General features: G+C 40.4%; 1 protein-coding gene across 2 annotated transcripts in view; it reads left to right on the plus strand.

Annotated features, from left to right (window-relative positions):
- The window catches only part of nlgn3a (neuroligin 3a), a 114,938-nt gene that overhangs the window by 41,017 nt on the left and 58,705 nt on the right, over positions 1-15,216 (plus strand). The gene's annotated exons all lie outside the window — the stretch shown is intronic.

Raw genomic sequence — 15,216 nt, forward strand, 5'->3', positions numbered from 1 at the left:
TGTCTGTGGCAATCTGGTTCCAGCAGAATATGTTCAAAACGGGTCACAAATAGCGCAAGTAATTTCCTAAAACTGAGAAAAGCTAGGAACTGTAGTTTTTAGCAAATGTTAATCAAAGAGAGGTACATATTGCTTTTGTTGGAGACAGTTTTCAGCAGTGGATTAAAGCAAGCCTATTTGATGAACAGCAAACACTGTGGTCACAAGGAGGAATTGAGGAATAATATTAAAAGCAAACCTGTGGCGTAAAGTCAGAATACTGACTCAGAAATGGTACACAGCAATATCTATATTCAGAGTAATAAAAGAACATGTCACCCAGTGCAACAGTGTGGCTTGTTGGTGTGTTTTTAATCGTTTTTTGAACTAAAATGGAGGTCTATCGCACAGCGGATATATCAGTGGTAATCAACCTCTGGGTGGCGACCCCCCTGAGGGCTCACTCGATAAATCCAAGAGGTCACAGGATGATTAACTAGATAGGAAAGGAGAAAAAAAATATCTGCTACAGCAAATTGTTTTTCTCAAATCTTTTCCATTTCCCTGTTACACATTGGATAGTTTTACATTACCAGGCCACTAAAATGTTTTCAGATGAAATAGTTTGAGACGAGAAAATGGTTCGGTTGAATATACACCCTGTGATGAGGTGTCATAACTACACTTGGCTTTCTTTTAAAGGGTCAAAAGGTTGGTCGAAAGGTTTGGGAACACTGAGCTATATCAGGCTTTGACTACATAGGAAACACTTGCTAGCTTTCATTCAATCAATGTTGCTTTTGGCCTTTTTGCGGTATTTGACATTGAGTAAAATATTACATAATATATATATATATAGCTTTTTCCATGATGGAGTGGTTTGCCTCACCTTGCTGCTCAGAGGGCTCCACATGTCAAGAGCAGGAGGTTGACTGAGGAAGAGTGCTGCTTTATCCTTCCGGACATTGAGATGACTGCTGCAGTTGAATCACAGAGACACAACTACATTCATCCTGAGACTTTCTTTTTGATGGAGATGAGAGTGCTACGGCCTATCGATTTTGTCATCAGGATTGCTCGCCTTGAATGCTTTGTGTTTTCCTCTGTCATTTTTGTGGAGCATCATTTTGAGCATCGTAATCAGCCTTCAGGGTGGTAAGGTATAGGAGTACTGGCTGTGCATGCTGCTTCCTGCTCCTGCCTCTGGTTTAAAGCTGAGCACGTAAGCCTAATACAGATTCATGATCATATTTCTTTCATGGCACTTCAATTATGAGTCAGATGTTTCTTCTCTCACTGCCACATTTCGCTAAATGTCATTCTCCATGCATGCACACACACCCTCAAACACCACGTACGAGACAGCGAGACACAAAAACAACCCACACACACATGTACAGATGCGGTTTACCCCACATGCACAAACACACACTTTTGAAAACATGCACAGACATACACACATGCAGCTCACAAAGCAGCTCTCTTGGTGCAGCTCTCCAGTAGCCATTCTGAGAAATGAGCAGAGAAGAAGTGATGCATGTAGTTGAGCGATAATGTCCATCGCTGTAGCATGGTCTGATAATCTCCCCATGGTACGGCTTTAAACTGTTATTACAGACACACTCATATAAACCAAATAAAACCAAGGCCAGAGAGAAATCAGACCATGATGGGCCAATTAACACTAAGCTGTCTGAAGATTTTCAGTCATAAAGTGTGGATTGCAAAACTCAGAACATGAGAAATTGTAATCACATGTCTTCATTTTATTTTTGTTTGCTGGCTTTTTTATTGAATATGGGTGATAATTTAGTCTAAACAGCATTAAGTAGAGTAGATTAACTGTTTTTATTGTGGACACACTGCACATTAGCTACTGCACTCATCGTTGAAAGCTATGCTCTCGCTGCGTAAGATCAGGTCATCTGACAGCAAGCCGAGAGCAAATACTCCAGATTTTATTTCTCTTCTTCTGTGGCTTCAATTCAAGTGCTGTGCAGCAGGACTGCCTTCATTTAAATAATGAAAAGAAAGAAAGAAAGAAAGAAAAAAAACAGTGATTTAGATTCTATGCAGGGTGAAACAGTTTCATGTAGAAATGCAAAATAAATAAATAAATAAATAGATAAATATTAATGAAAAAATGAAAGCCCTTTTAATTAGGCTGCTTAAAGGGATGAGGGAATAATGGAGACAGAGAGAATTAGACAAGATAATGAGTTTAAAGTGAAAGCAGACAAGGCAACTCAAACTGCACTCTCTGACACTAATATAGCTCTCTCACCGTCCCTGGGCAAACTGAATATGGCATTAATAATGCAGTAAACACCTTTGAAATGCACACAACAGTCTGAATATTTAACTCATTTCACAGAAACAATAGGCCTAAACTATTAGGCAACAACAGCCCTCACTAACAAATCTGTACTGAAAGCATTTTTAATGTGCAGAATGAAAAAAAAACATTTTCAACAGCAAATGTCAACAAATTGGACAGCACCAAATCTTTACAAACGTCCGTAATGAATGTTTTATTTATGAGTTTCATTTATTTCATTTTTGTTACACCATATTTGCAGTTACACCATTTCCAGCTTAGCAGGGGCTTTTCGACACTTCGCTCAAATGGAGCAATCGTATTGAGAGACGGTGCTCAGAGTGTTATAAAATATAGATTTAGCATTTGTTTAGTGTTTCCAAAGGACAGGCCGCAGTGGATTTAATCTATATTTCAGCATGGTTTTATAATGTGTGCATAGCAGTTACATATTCCACAGCAAAACACAAACTGTGGGTACATGTACAGTGAGAAACAGACAGAAAAGGGCTGAGGGGAGAGAGGAGAAATACTGTAGAAAGAAGGGGTAACACGGAGGAGAGTTGTACAAATTCTATTCTGAGACTATGATGTGTCGAGTCGCCGCCACTCCTGTTCCAATTAAAGAGGAGTCCACTAAGTTTCTAGTGCCGTTCTATCATCCCCCTGCAGCTTTTAGCCCTGCGCTGCTGTAATGGTAATTATTGCTTCAAAGGGTGGACCACAATTCTCCTGAGGCCCCATTTGGAAACTTTCATATCTCAACCTTTCACTATTTAGATGAATGGGAATTCATTTCAGATTTAATCTTTAATTACTTATTGACCCACCGCACTATGATTATCACCAGATGAGATATAGAGAATAGAGTTTTACACGGTCCAGACTGTCCTGTTAGGACTTGTCACGCTCTGCTCGGGGTCAGGGACCTGAAGAGCAGAGTTTGTTTACCAAAGAGAAACAGTGTTTGGATTTCATTGATCTGTGTGTGCGAGAAAGAGAGACACTGTGAGTCTCAAAGTGTGTGACTTGTCTACCCTCTACCCATGTGCGTGTGCATACGTGTCTGTGTGTATTGTCTGTGCACGTGGTGCGCGTGCGTGTGCCTAGTTGCCGCGCCTCTCTAATGATGTGTAATGAGTCCCAGTCAGAGGGGAGTATCTTGTATCACTGCTCTTTACAAATATAATTACTCACTGGCTCTCCAGAGTATGTCAATTTCCCAGTCCATGGGGGGGGGTGGAGGGGGGAACTTAATTACTAGTTTCCAAATGCATTAAAAATTAACAAAGGCTGCCTCTCTTTCCAAAACCCAAGGTGAGACTTCCTCTCAGCCAACTGCTCTGAAAGGAGAATGGTCAAGTACAGTCTGTACTTGTGGAGAGTTTTCACCTCTGACAGGTTTTATTTGTGACCTCTGATGTCTATCTCCCATATCTCTCTGATCGCAGCCATTTTATGGTGGGATGGTCGCCGCTGAGGTCTGTCACCTCAGTACACCCAAGTTATTCAGGCCTTCAAAAGAATAGTTTTAGATCCAATCAAAATAACCTCAGCCTACTCTAGGAGTGTAAGTGAAAGCGGTGGGTGATTTGGCATTGATTTGTAGAATCGCCAAAGTTATTCTGTGTGTGGTAAGTGACTCTGCCTTTCTCTGCAATGTCGGTTGGTAATTCAGCCAGGGGATTTTGGGGGCAGAGGATATTTGTTGCTGTGTGTGAAGAATATTATACAGCAAAATCTATCACACAAGTTGGAAGAATTGTTTCTGACTACGGTGTGCAGCAGAAGCACAACTGTTTAGCTCCACCAGGAGCTGAGCAGCACCCAGTGAGTTCATGACCTCTTGACCTAGATGCTAAACCCTGCTGGATGTTGTTTAAATAGTATTACTATAAGATGGCATCTGGATGCTTCCTGTTTGAGGCCATGGGCATTAAAAGCACATGAACACCATGACCACAATCACACTTTCTTATGATTTCAAGTGTACTGTATCTGGATAAAATCCAGATACAATTTTGTTTACTCTTAGTCACATATATGCGTCTTTGTTGGCCAGTCTGTCTTTGTTTACATGGAGTCCAGAGGGTGGTGGTAATGCACCTGAAGCTGTTTGGTAACTACCAAAAACACCAGAAGAAAAATAACTTGTGCACTTTGGCAGTCCACTTACAAAAATGAGCAGTTAGCAATAAGCTAGCAAACAAAGTATTCATAAATCAACACAAACATATGGAGGAATTATATGTATGAACTTTGCTTGAGATGGATTTTTACTTTATTGTATCCTTGCACAGCTTTTGTAAAGTGATGAGTATGAAAATTACATTTTTTACTACAAGTTAATGTGCAGGATATGATCTGTCTGTTTGTGGCTCATTTTTCAAACCGGATGTCTGAGATCACAAAAATCACTCTGAGTTACTGCAAAATAAAATTCGACATGACAGCCTCCTATGTGGCGAGGGTGAATCGACTTAAAATAAACTCTTCCTCTCACACGAGCTTCCCTCAGTAAGTGTTCCCAGTCTCAGTCATTTTGGTTATCATCTGATATATGAGCTCGGCGGCGAGCAAAAGAATTCTCAAACAGTAGGTGGAAGAAAAAAACGAAGGCAGAGTTCTCTTTGTCTTCTATTATCAGGAGGGGAGCTGAGATGGATATTTACTTGTTTTCATTGCCATTTGGATGAATTCATCCAAATTAAGCAGAGAACAAAAACATTTATTCATCCTATTAATGTCAGGGAGTGAGGGATTGAAGTAATGGTTTTCATGCTCCAGTCTGCAGCAGCTTGTTGAAGCTGCTCTCCTACACATCACTGCCAGAAAATTAACTCTTAAGCTGCTCTTGCCAGACACACTGCAACAAACGTCTGGCTCTGCAAGACAGGGCTGAGATGGAACCTATTGTTTCTCAGTGCTCAGCTCACCGTCCCCAAGAAGATGTTTCCTTTCTAGCTTAAAACTGTTGAAAAGTATTAATTAAAAGTGAAGGGGAGAATGCTGAGTGGGACTGAGCCCTAGATATAATGGAACAATTGCTGTCAAACAGCACTTACACAGCTGGGGAAGAAGAATATACCGTATGTATATTACATATTATTCATGCATTTCTTCATTACAAAACTAAGTTCTCAGTTGCAGTCGGTGCACTTTGCTTTGATTGGCAGACAGCACAATGTGCACCACACCCAGAGAGTGTGTCATTTCAGATGCTGGAGACCTCCCTGATTGAAAGAATTTACTCAGTTGTTGAGAGAGGGGAACCAATCAAGACTAATTGTGTTTTCACACACTGATGGGAAAAGTCCAAAATCTGGAAGCTCCAGCTGAGTTGCCTCACAGTGTTGCCTTCATGCAGCATGTTGTTGGAAAATCAAGCCCAGGCAGACACTAGATATCCATAGACTGACATTTTGTAACTTTTGGCAAGCTATTGGAAGTTGAATTGAAAGGTGCCATACAAATTAAGTTTGTTACAATAATAAAGTTAGAAATAAAAAGTTTTGTGGGAGTTTTTATGAAATCAAACCTTTTTTTGACACTTCTTTTTATAAATGGTTGAAAAAACTATTCAGTGTATTTACATTATGCATCAACCCCCCTTTATTATTAGTGGTAGAGTCCACCATTCCTGCACAGGATTCATATTACTAACCCACACACTAGACGTTCACAGGAAATGTATGAATGTAGTAAAAAGTTGCAAATACAACATTTCCTACTGCTGTTTGTTCACATTAAAAGCATTTAATTTGTGAAACACAGCGTGGCTTTTTGTGAGGCAGTCACAGGAAATTTTTGACTTCAGATCCGTTTTAAATATGTTCAGGTAATATGGCAATCTGCATTTTTCATGATTTTTCCAAGAACAGTCATCATCAAATCATATTTTGCTCACAGCTGTGAGAGAATTGAAATTTGTTTTTATTAGTTCTCATTGGATACATCTGGCAAAAAAAAAAAAATCACAGATACCAAATAAGAGAGTGAACTATGGGCACAACAAAGCAGCAGAAATGTGGGGTTTTTTCACCTTTGGTCACAAGATAAAAGGTATTTTGGACCATTTTATGAATGTGAACCCAATTTCAACTATGACATGGTCGACCCAACCCCACTTCTGACACATATTTTTCTGTTTTTCACCAACTTTTATATTCTTCTTATGACAATTCCACATCAGTATCTATTTTTTTGAAATTGATCCAGTGGCATATAAAGCATCACCTTCATGTTTTACAGTATTGTTTCTTTAAGTCTAACTACCTGCTTAGGATCACAGTCATAGCAGCGTTGTATAAAGATGTTCCACACTGAATGAACAACAAATTTCTCCTCACTGTTGTGACTCCAACTCAGATTGCTGATGTATCGTTAATGAGAATGCGTCTTTCTTTTTCATCTTACAACTAATGGATACAGGAACAAAGCTCATTATATTTCATAAGCATGACATTTCAGAAAACTGTGCCATTAAGAAATCAATTTCCACGGTACAGTAGTGCTTTTCTCTATGCAAAACACACTTTGCTGTAGCTCTGCCCTGAGATGAAAACATGTTGAGATGATCGCAGTACTTTCACCAAAACAGTAAATATGCATTACAAAGACATCAAAGAGCTAACCCAACAATTGCTTTCATCTGGTCAAGGGGTCCGCTGCAGCGTCTCATGTAAAAATGGAACACTTCACCTAAAGATGGCAATATGAAGTGCACAGATTGAACGGCAGTTCACTGAAGGAAAATGTCAGCCTTGTGTCAGTGTTTGTGGTTGAGATGCTTTATTGCTGGATGTTTGACCTTTATTGTTAGTGATGGAGGATGCGCGTCTTGTAAAGCTTTCATTTGCATCCTAAGCATTAGTAAACATTATTTCTATTCAGTCTTGTGGCGCACGAAATTTAGAGTTTTGTGGGGTAGAGATTTAAGTGCCTCCTCAAAAACAGAGAACTAATGTTTACCAAGCAGCTATCTCACACGCCCTGACATAACATGATACAGCAACAAGAGAAGGCATTTCCATTTCCACTTTAGCAAAATCTGACCCAATACTGATTCAGGGGTAGAGCTGCAATTTCCAGGTATGCCATTCGCTGCCAAACGTTTTTTTCATATTTTCAAGTGGTCCTTAAATTGAGTGTATTTGGGTCTGAGACTCAAATAAAGCACCCAATAGGCATTTCAAAATGTAGTGCATGCACAGTGGCAGGTGTTGCCAATGTAGTGATTAAGCTATTCTTTTACCTTTGGTTTTTGTGGTAGGGGCTATTAACTTACACAAATAGACGTTTCACAGTTTTGTGTGAATCCCTGGCTGGTCTTCCCCTTTGCTTCCTGAGCCAGATGCCCTTTTAACAGCCACACCAGTAAATCCCAAAATATATTCACACCAACAGGGGCTTTTGTATGATCTGCTATACTTAGTCCTGTTTGGACTGGTTTATTGCCCAGCAATTGCGAAATGACCTTGGTTTCTCAAGGATATAAATTGAAGGTCCCCTCAACCTTTAATGTGTCATTGCAAAGCATATCAGCTATATAACATCATGACTGTGGAACATCTAGCCAGTATAATGGATGTATTATCCTGCTTGCTGGGTCAGACTAAACTACATAAGTACTAAACTAGGATTTCCGGACATGTCTGAAAAGTTGTAGATGCTAATAAAACAGTAAATGGATTAGACTGTGGAACTAAATAATGCAAAATCATTAGCATTACCAAACTCATATACATTGAGGGGGACAAAATGCCACATAAAAAACAATGCAGTCTGGGTAATGGGAACTGCAAATTACTGTTTTGCTTCTCCATCGAGATATTGACACAGGGGCTGAAAATCAATTAAAAGAAAACAGTACATATCATTGTATGAAGTCTTTGAACAAATATCACTCTGTCAGAGGATGGCACCAGCAAGATGTATTGTATACCTGAAGGTGAATATTTGTATTTCTGAGACTTTTTATAACTTTAGTCTATTCCCAACTCATATTGGGCTTCTTGTTTACGGTGCCTGAAAGATCTATCTGTGGTGATTCATTGCTTGAATGCTTTGTTTTGCTTTATACTCTGCTCTAGGAGGGAGTATGGGGTTCCTAATGGCAGCACAGCTTTTCTTCTTAGTGCATTTGTCCTTGAGGGATTTTTAACTTCACAACCAAAAACACACAGGCGCTTCTTCTTCTTCTTCTCTTCCTTAGGGCAAAATACGTACAGGTAACAGCCTTATCGAACGGAAGCCAGCATGTACACCTTCCAGATGAGCCCAGTGCGGTATGTTTGATCATTCAGAGAAGGAGAAAAAAAAAGTGTGTGAATGAACAACCCCCAACCCCCCCTTTCAGTTTTTTACTCCTTCGCAGCAGTGTTGTGAAGGGTTGGAAAGGAATGATTAGAGCAGGTACAGCAAGAGCGAGGAGGGGGGGGGTTGAGATTTGTCCATCATCGGGTGTATCCTGTGACAGGAATGATGTGTGTAAGAAGATATATATTGGCTGGGCAGGTAGAGGTACTTGCTTCTTGTCTTGTAGAGGCATTAATCATAGCAGCGGCCAGGCCTAACCACCAAGGTCAGCAGTCCTCACATGTGTAGGAGGCACTTTCCACAGCTGCCACCACAAAGCGCTGCTGCAGAGGGGCTAACAGAGGCGGGAGCCTGGAGTCTGAAGAGGGTGAGGAGCAGGATGTTGATGAAAGTAGGAGGAGAGGAACGAGGAGGAGAATAAGGTTGGATTAGTGACGACCCCCGAGGGCGTGGTCGGTAAAGAGTGGCACTTGAGGTGGTAGTGAAGGAGATTGCTAAGCAAAGGTAGGTGGACATTTTGGGATAATGGATTAAAGTAGGCAGCACAGCCGAGGGGGGCAAAATAACAGCGTGTGATGCACTGGTACAGTGGGTGGAACTACACACTTCAGAGGGAGGAAGGTTCGAAGGGACAGCATGTGAACAAGGTCTGGTCACAATGCTTTTAATCACACCTCTTATGTAGGAGTTTGGTAATATTAAAATAGGACAGAGGTGAGAAATATGCCTGTTCGGGGAGTTTGTTCGTGACTGCTTGGAGCTTTGAGAAAGATACCAGATGATAAAAATGCTGGTAATTTTGCAGAATACAGAGTCAGTGCAGTGCTTATACTTGGTATAGTAGTAAAGTATCCACAGAGCAACAGTAGTAAGCAAATAGGTAGCAATATAGCCTTGACAGCCTATATTACACATCAGGCAAGTGTCATCTTTCTCCTATGAGAGCTAATTTTATAGGGTCATGTGTGGTTTTGAATGTGTCGTAACAAAGGTCTATCAAATGTGTGAGAGGACATTTCCACTCAACCACTATGAAGAAAATATAATAATTCTCTGCTGCATTATGAAACAGAAGTGCAATATATCCTTACAGTAGCTAAAAGGAGCCATGGCTGCAGTCCAGCTCAGTCCAACTACATCTCCCTCACTATTTAGAGGCCTTGATTGGTATAAAATTGATCCAAGTGGGATTTTCTACCATCTCCTTTGCCCATCCATTCTTTTCAAGCCCATAAAGGAGGAAACACTCCGGAGGGAAATGTAGAGAATTAGAACACACTGGAAGAGCTTTGTTGTAGTAAGCCAGCGTACAAGGAATTCTGTGGGCACTACCTTTGCTTGACTGCCTTCTGCTTATGTAACTTTTGCAGTCATTTCAGGTAGGTGGAAGGGAAGTGTAGTCTTAATTTTGTGGCTGTCTCTAGTCATTCTAATATTATGAATCTGATTAGTTTTCTCTTTTATGAAAATTACTGTTTGAATGAGCTGACAATCCATATTGGTTGGACAAATCCACAGTAAACTGAATAAAGTCAAGAAAAATTGTTAGGTAGTTATGGCTGATAAATTACTGTATGGTTAACTTGAGGCAACTAAAACTACTCTGTCAAGGTAAGGGAAAGATTGTAGTCATGGTTAAAAGTGAATAGTGTTCACTGTTGGTAGGAGACAGAAAGGAAATTATGGTCCCCAACGTCAAAGTCACACATTTTGTCACACATCTGAGCTGTTCACCTTGATCTTTGTGGGGGAGTATAACAACGTCACGGTTTTTCCGCGTTTGCTACTGAGAGATGTTATCTGCATGTCACATGAGGTCATTTGAAAAATTTGACAACTGGCTTTAGAAATAGACCCATAATTTACAGAGTTATGAAATGAATGGTGGCTACAGAAGGGGAATAACTAAGAAAAACTAATCACCCAACAGAGACACATCAAACCTTTAGGTACAATTCAAAATAACCTTGTAAAAATAGCCAAAAAAAACATATAAATTTTCTCTGTTTCCTTAATAATTTCTTCAACGTCAAGATTATATTGTAAATGTAGATTTTACAACAGCACTAAGCATTCAGAGGTCAAATACTTTTGTTTGTACAAGTCAGTCTGAGAGTTATTGAGAGTTCAGTCAATTTAACAATGACATACTTTATCTTTTTTGTTTTAACGTAATGAAGTGGTGACATCACCTCTGACTATGACTATAGCTGCTGTGGAGAAGGACAGACAGACAGAAAACTTACTAGCATTTTTGATGCTTTGAATTAGGTAATTGTTAAATGATGTTAAGATTAAGATGTTTATTTGAAATTTTAACTATGAAATAATGACAGTCCTAATGTTATTTCCTCAGCGTGAAAATATGAAATGATATCAGTTTCAAGACACTGGTGCTGCACATTGTCAGCACAGGTAGAAAATCCTTATGACAATACAGAGAAGTCTGATAGCAACGCACAGCTACACACCTGAATCTCATCTTGACCCACCTGCCTTCGGTGCTTCATGCCCAGAATTCAAATCTTCTCATCAGTGTATTGCTCAGGATTGATTTGTTTTGATTCCAATGTAAGCAAACAGCAGCAACAACAAAAGAAATTATGTATCAACAGCAGCCTGAAGGAGGGAAATGAAATTACAGCATGGCAAAGCAGCTTACAGAAAGGAAGTAGTGCAGATGGTTGATACCTAACAATTCATTTGTACATTACATATCTACAGAGAAAGTTTGACATGAGTTGCCTGCAAATAACCTAGAAAAAATGAAGGGAAACTAATTAAAGTGCCATCATAACATGCAAAGGTTATCAGGTTAAACTAAGGAAGCTTTGTGAATGCACATGGTGTGTGTGTGTGTGTGTGTGTGTGTGTGTGCGTGTGTGTGCACATGCATGCACAGCAAGCCAAGACATCTACCTTTACTGAAATGGAAATTTTCCCTAATTTGCCAAACTGACATTTCAGTACTGCACACATGCTGCACAGTTCTACTTCTTTGGCTTTTATCATTTAATTTGATTTATTATGTTTATCCAAGGATTTAAATATGTTTTTCAAGGGTTTGGATTTCCAGCACAAGAGCTTAAAGGGTTATTCACAACAAATACAACTTTCAGTTTTGTAAATATCAGTATCATAATACCACACTGACAATGTCATGATGAGTGATGAAATGATGAATACTGAATCACAAATATATGTTCACAGCATCCACAGACATATTGAACTTATAGTATAATAGAAATAAAATGCACAAAGCAATTTTCATATAGTAAGTTACACAGGCTATAATTCAATTTAATGGTTAAAAAGAAAGACAGGGATAAAAAAATAATTTGTTTAGAACTCATGCTGATGGATTTGGCTTACAGGGTTGGATTTTTTTACAGTGTCCATTCTGTATAGATTTTCAGAAACCGTGCACAAGGTAATCAACAGCAGGGCTTAATTGAGATTAGTCCGTAGAACAGAAAGAAGCTTTGTTCCTCACAGGCAAAAGAAGTTCAAGGGATTCTTGTAAATATCATGCGGGACTGATGTGAGCATCAGGTGCTGCCGAATGCCAGTTTCTCATGAATAATAGCAGTGAATGTGTTGATAAATCCTGAATGTCTTGTTGGAGTTGCATGGCTTCAGGTGTTGGCTGACATTCTCTCTGCGGAGCTGCCTGTCAAACCGACGCTGGGCCTCTGGAGCACTGTCTCTGTCTCTTTCCGTGATATTTTCAATAGCACAGTCACTGCACTTGAATATCCTGCTTCTCTTCTGCAGTGTGTGAGTATTACTGAAAATCCACAACCTCACTAGAATACTGTACCAGGATTTCTCCCCTCATATTCTGAGGTCTCATCTGTTCCTGTTTTGTTTACACAGATATGAGCCTTGCTGTGTTTCCCCATATCAAACTGTATTAGTTTCTGTCATCACTAACACGACGTAGCAGGCTAATAAAAGCATCAGTGAAGTGTGTGGCACATGGCAGCCGCTCTGGGAACAGTCGCTGCAGAGCAGCAACTCTTGTCTGGTTCCGGAGAATAGTGGGTCCTGCTCCCATATATTGGCCAAGAGCCCATGTGAGCGGTGACCGCATGTCACTTGTCCTTTACACTCACTGGCTGCATGCTGGCAAGTTGACCTTTATCATTAACCCTGCTGCGTGCCTGTCATTTGAAGTCTTTATTATTCATGCTTCCCTTTGGGTATATTGTATACCGGTGAGCATGGAGAAGGGATGTAGAACTAGTTAGCACATTTACACTCAGCAATTATAGCATTTAGCTACTGCTGAGACAATCTGAGAAAGAACACAAATCCATCAAATACAACAATGGTGTCTTCAACCCAGTTACAACCGTTTCTCATACATGCAGCAACACACAACAACAAACATGTTCATTTTAATTCTTGCAGGTACACATATCCCTCTTTACTGATGCACACACCCACATTCAATGCTTTGAGAAAAATACAACAACTGAACTGTCAACATTTTCTCTTCTATTGATTAGTCTCTTCTCTTCACCATAGTCACACTCTCTTTCATACAACAAAATTTTGTTCCATTTTTTGACTTTGATGTTTACAGCTGAGGCAGACGAGAGGCACACACTGTGGATGAGCCACTGTTGATATTCTTTGGACACTCGTCTTTATCCGCAGCAGCGTTAATCAGCAGCCATTCTAATTAAACTCAGTTTGCACTTGAAATGCTTTAAAACATGTTCAAACACTTCTGAACGACAACTGTTTGATAGGACACATTGCTGCCTCCATCCTGTTCGTAGGTGATAAGCGCGGCGTATGCAAAGTGAGTCGGCGGGGATGTATTTTTAAGGTGCAGATTGTCCGTGTGTAATCAGACCAAGTCAATCCACGTCTCACACCTTCCCTATGATATTATTCATGAATGTTTTTTACCTCTATCCCACATCCATTACATCTTTATCACAACTATTTTCATTATCACTCGGCTCTGCCACTTGCCTTCACTCAACCACATTCTGCTGCGTGCCAAGTCAGCAGTCTCCCACAAAAAGTAATCCACTGCCTTTACTGATGGGCTGTGATATAGCCCTCATCATTTCAGTGCTGCGGCGACAGCCGCAGAATGTGGCAAACAGGCAGTTGACACCCCACTTCTGCTCTGTCAACTATTCAATTTGAATAGAGCACTATCAAAATGAATCCTATCAAATTACCTGATTATATTATACAGCCAATTACAATGTTTTGATGCCGCTATCACCAAGGCATTTCCATTTGTAAGGGAGGTGAAATATCAGCATTATACTTTGAGCCAAATTATACAGCTTAGTTGTGCATACAGTTTGCATGTGTACTTGTTTGTAGTCCTGTCAAAGCCCTAAAAGCCCTGTATACCATATTACATAAAAGTTAGCCAGAGGACAAATTACAAAATGCTTTCGCCTCACAGAATTTTCCATCATTAAAAACAGTGCGGAGGAATGCTATTCGTTTTACAAATGGGAAAATTGCAGATGCATATTTTTTCCCCCCTTTCCTTACCCTGTCTGAATCAATTGAACAAACCGGCATGATATTTGATGGCCTGTGAGCTCCAATTATTAGAACAATATTATGGCTGGGGTAAGTCAGGGGCACACCAGTGGAATTCCAATAGTGTTTGCAAGCTATTTGTATTGGTGCTAGTCCTTCAGGGGCTGTAGAAGGGCATACAGCTCAATAACTCAATTCTTAACAATTAGCCCCTGACATGTCCCCCAGAAAACAGATAGAGAGGACTCTAGTGGATAATATTTTCCATACTGTAGAGATTATTGTTTCAAAGGCCCAAACAGCATTGGCACAGAAAGTTGTGTCTCTGTTTTCAAATCATACTTGCTGATAAGATCAGAGTTGATAAGTACATAATTCTTCATCTCTCAACTGTTTAGGTGGCTTTTATTTTGTCAGCATCAGCATGACTCTCATCACGAGCACCGCCCGCTTCTCGCTGCTCTGTAGGGAAAAAAGCTGCCTGTTCTCCTGGGTCACTAATTATCAGCAGCACTTGCAACATTTTAAATGGCACAGACCTTATCACTCTCAATTATAAATGTATTAGACTGTAATCAGAGGGGCTCGTGGATCTCGGATCTGATCTCTAGCTGGTCATGTGCTTACTGCTCCCCTCCCCTCCTCTCAGTGCACTTCCTCAACTGTGGACCCAGCAGAGAGTGACCTTGGACCGTGGGGCGACCTTGCTGCATCACCGCGGTCTGATGTTATTAGATTGTCCAGGAAGGAGAAAGGTTGAAAAAACATATGCAGTCCATCTCGGCTTTCGTTTGGTCTTCGGTGTACTTTCAAGGGGATAGGGAGAACAAATAGAGCTGTCTGAGGGTGTTTGACTTTTGTGCGTGTGGGTGAAAATGTGTGCTTGTGTGCTTGTGTGTTTGATGTTTGTGTGCACACTAGCACTTGTATCTGTTCAGCCGCATATAGAACTCGCAGACAGACATGGAGGTGGCATTTGGAGTCGTCTGCTCAGGGGAGAGCTTCTGCGCCTGAGGGGATCGTACTCAGTTGGGCTCTCCTTTGGATTCTGATGGGCCGTGCGCTGGGGTCTGATTGGAAAG

This window comes from Thunnus albacares, chromosome 10 (assembly GCF_914725855.1).
Source record: "Thunnus albacares chromosome 10, fThuAlb1.1, whole genome shotgun sequence".
Classification (NCBI taxonomy): Eukaryota; Metazoa; Chordata; class Actinopteri; order Scombriformes; family Scombridae; genus Thunnus; species Thunnus albacares.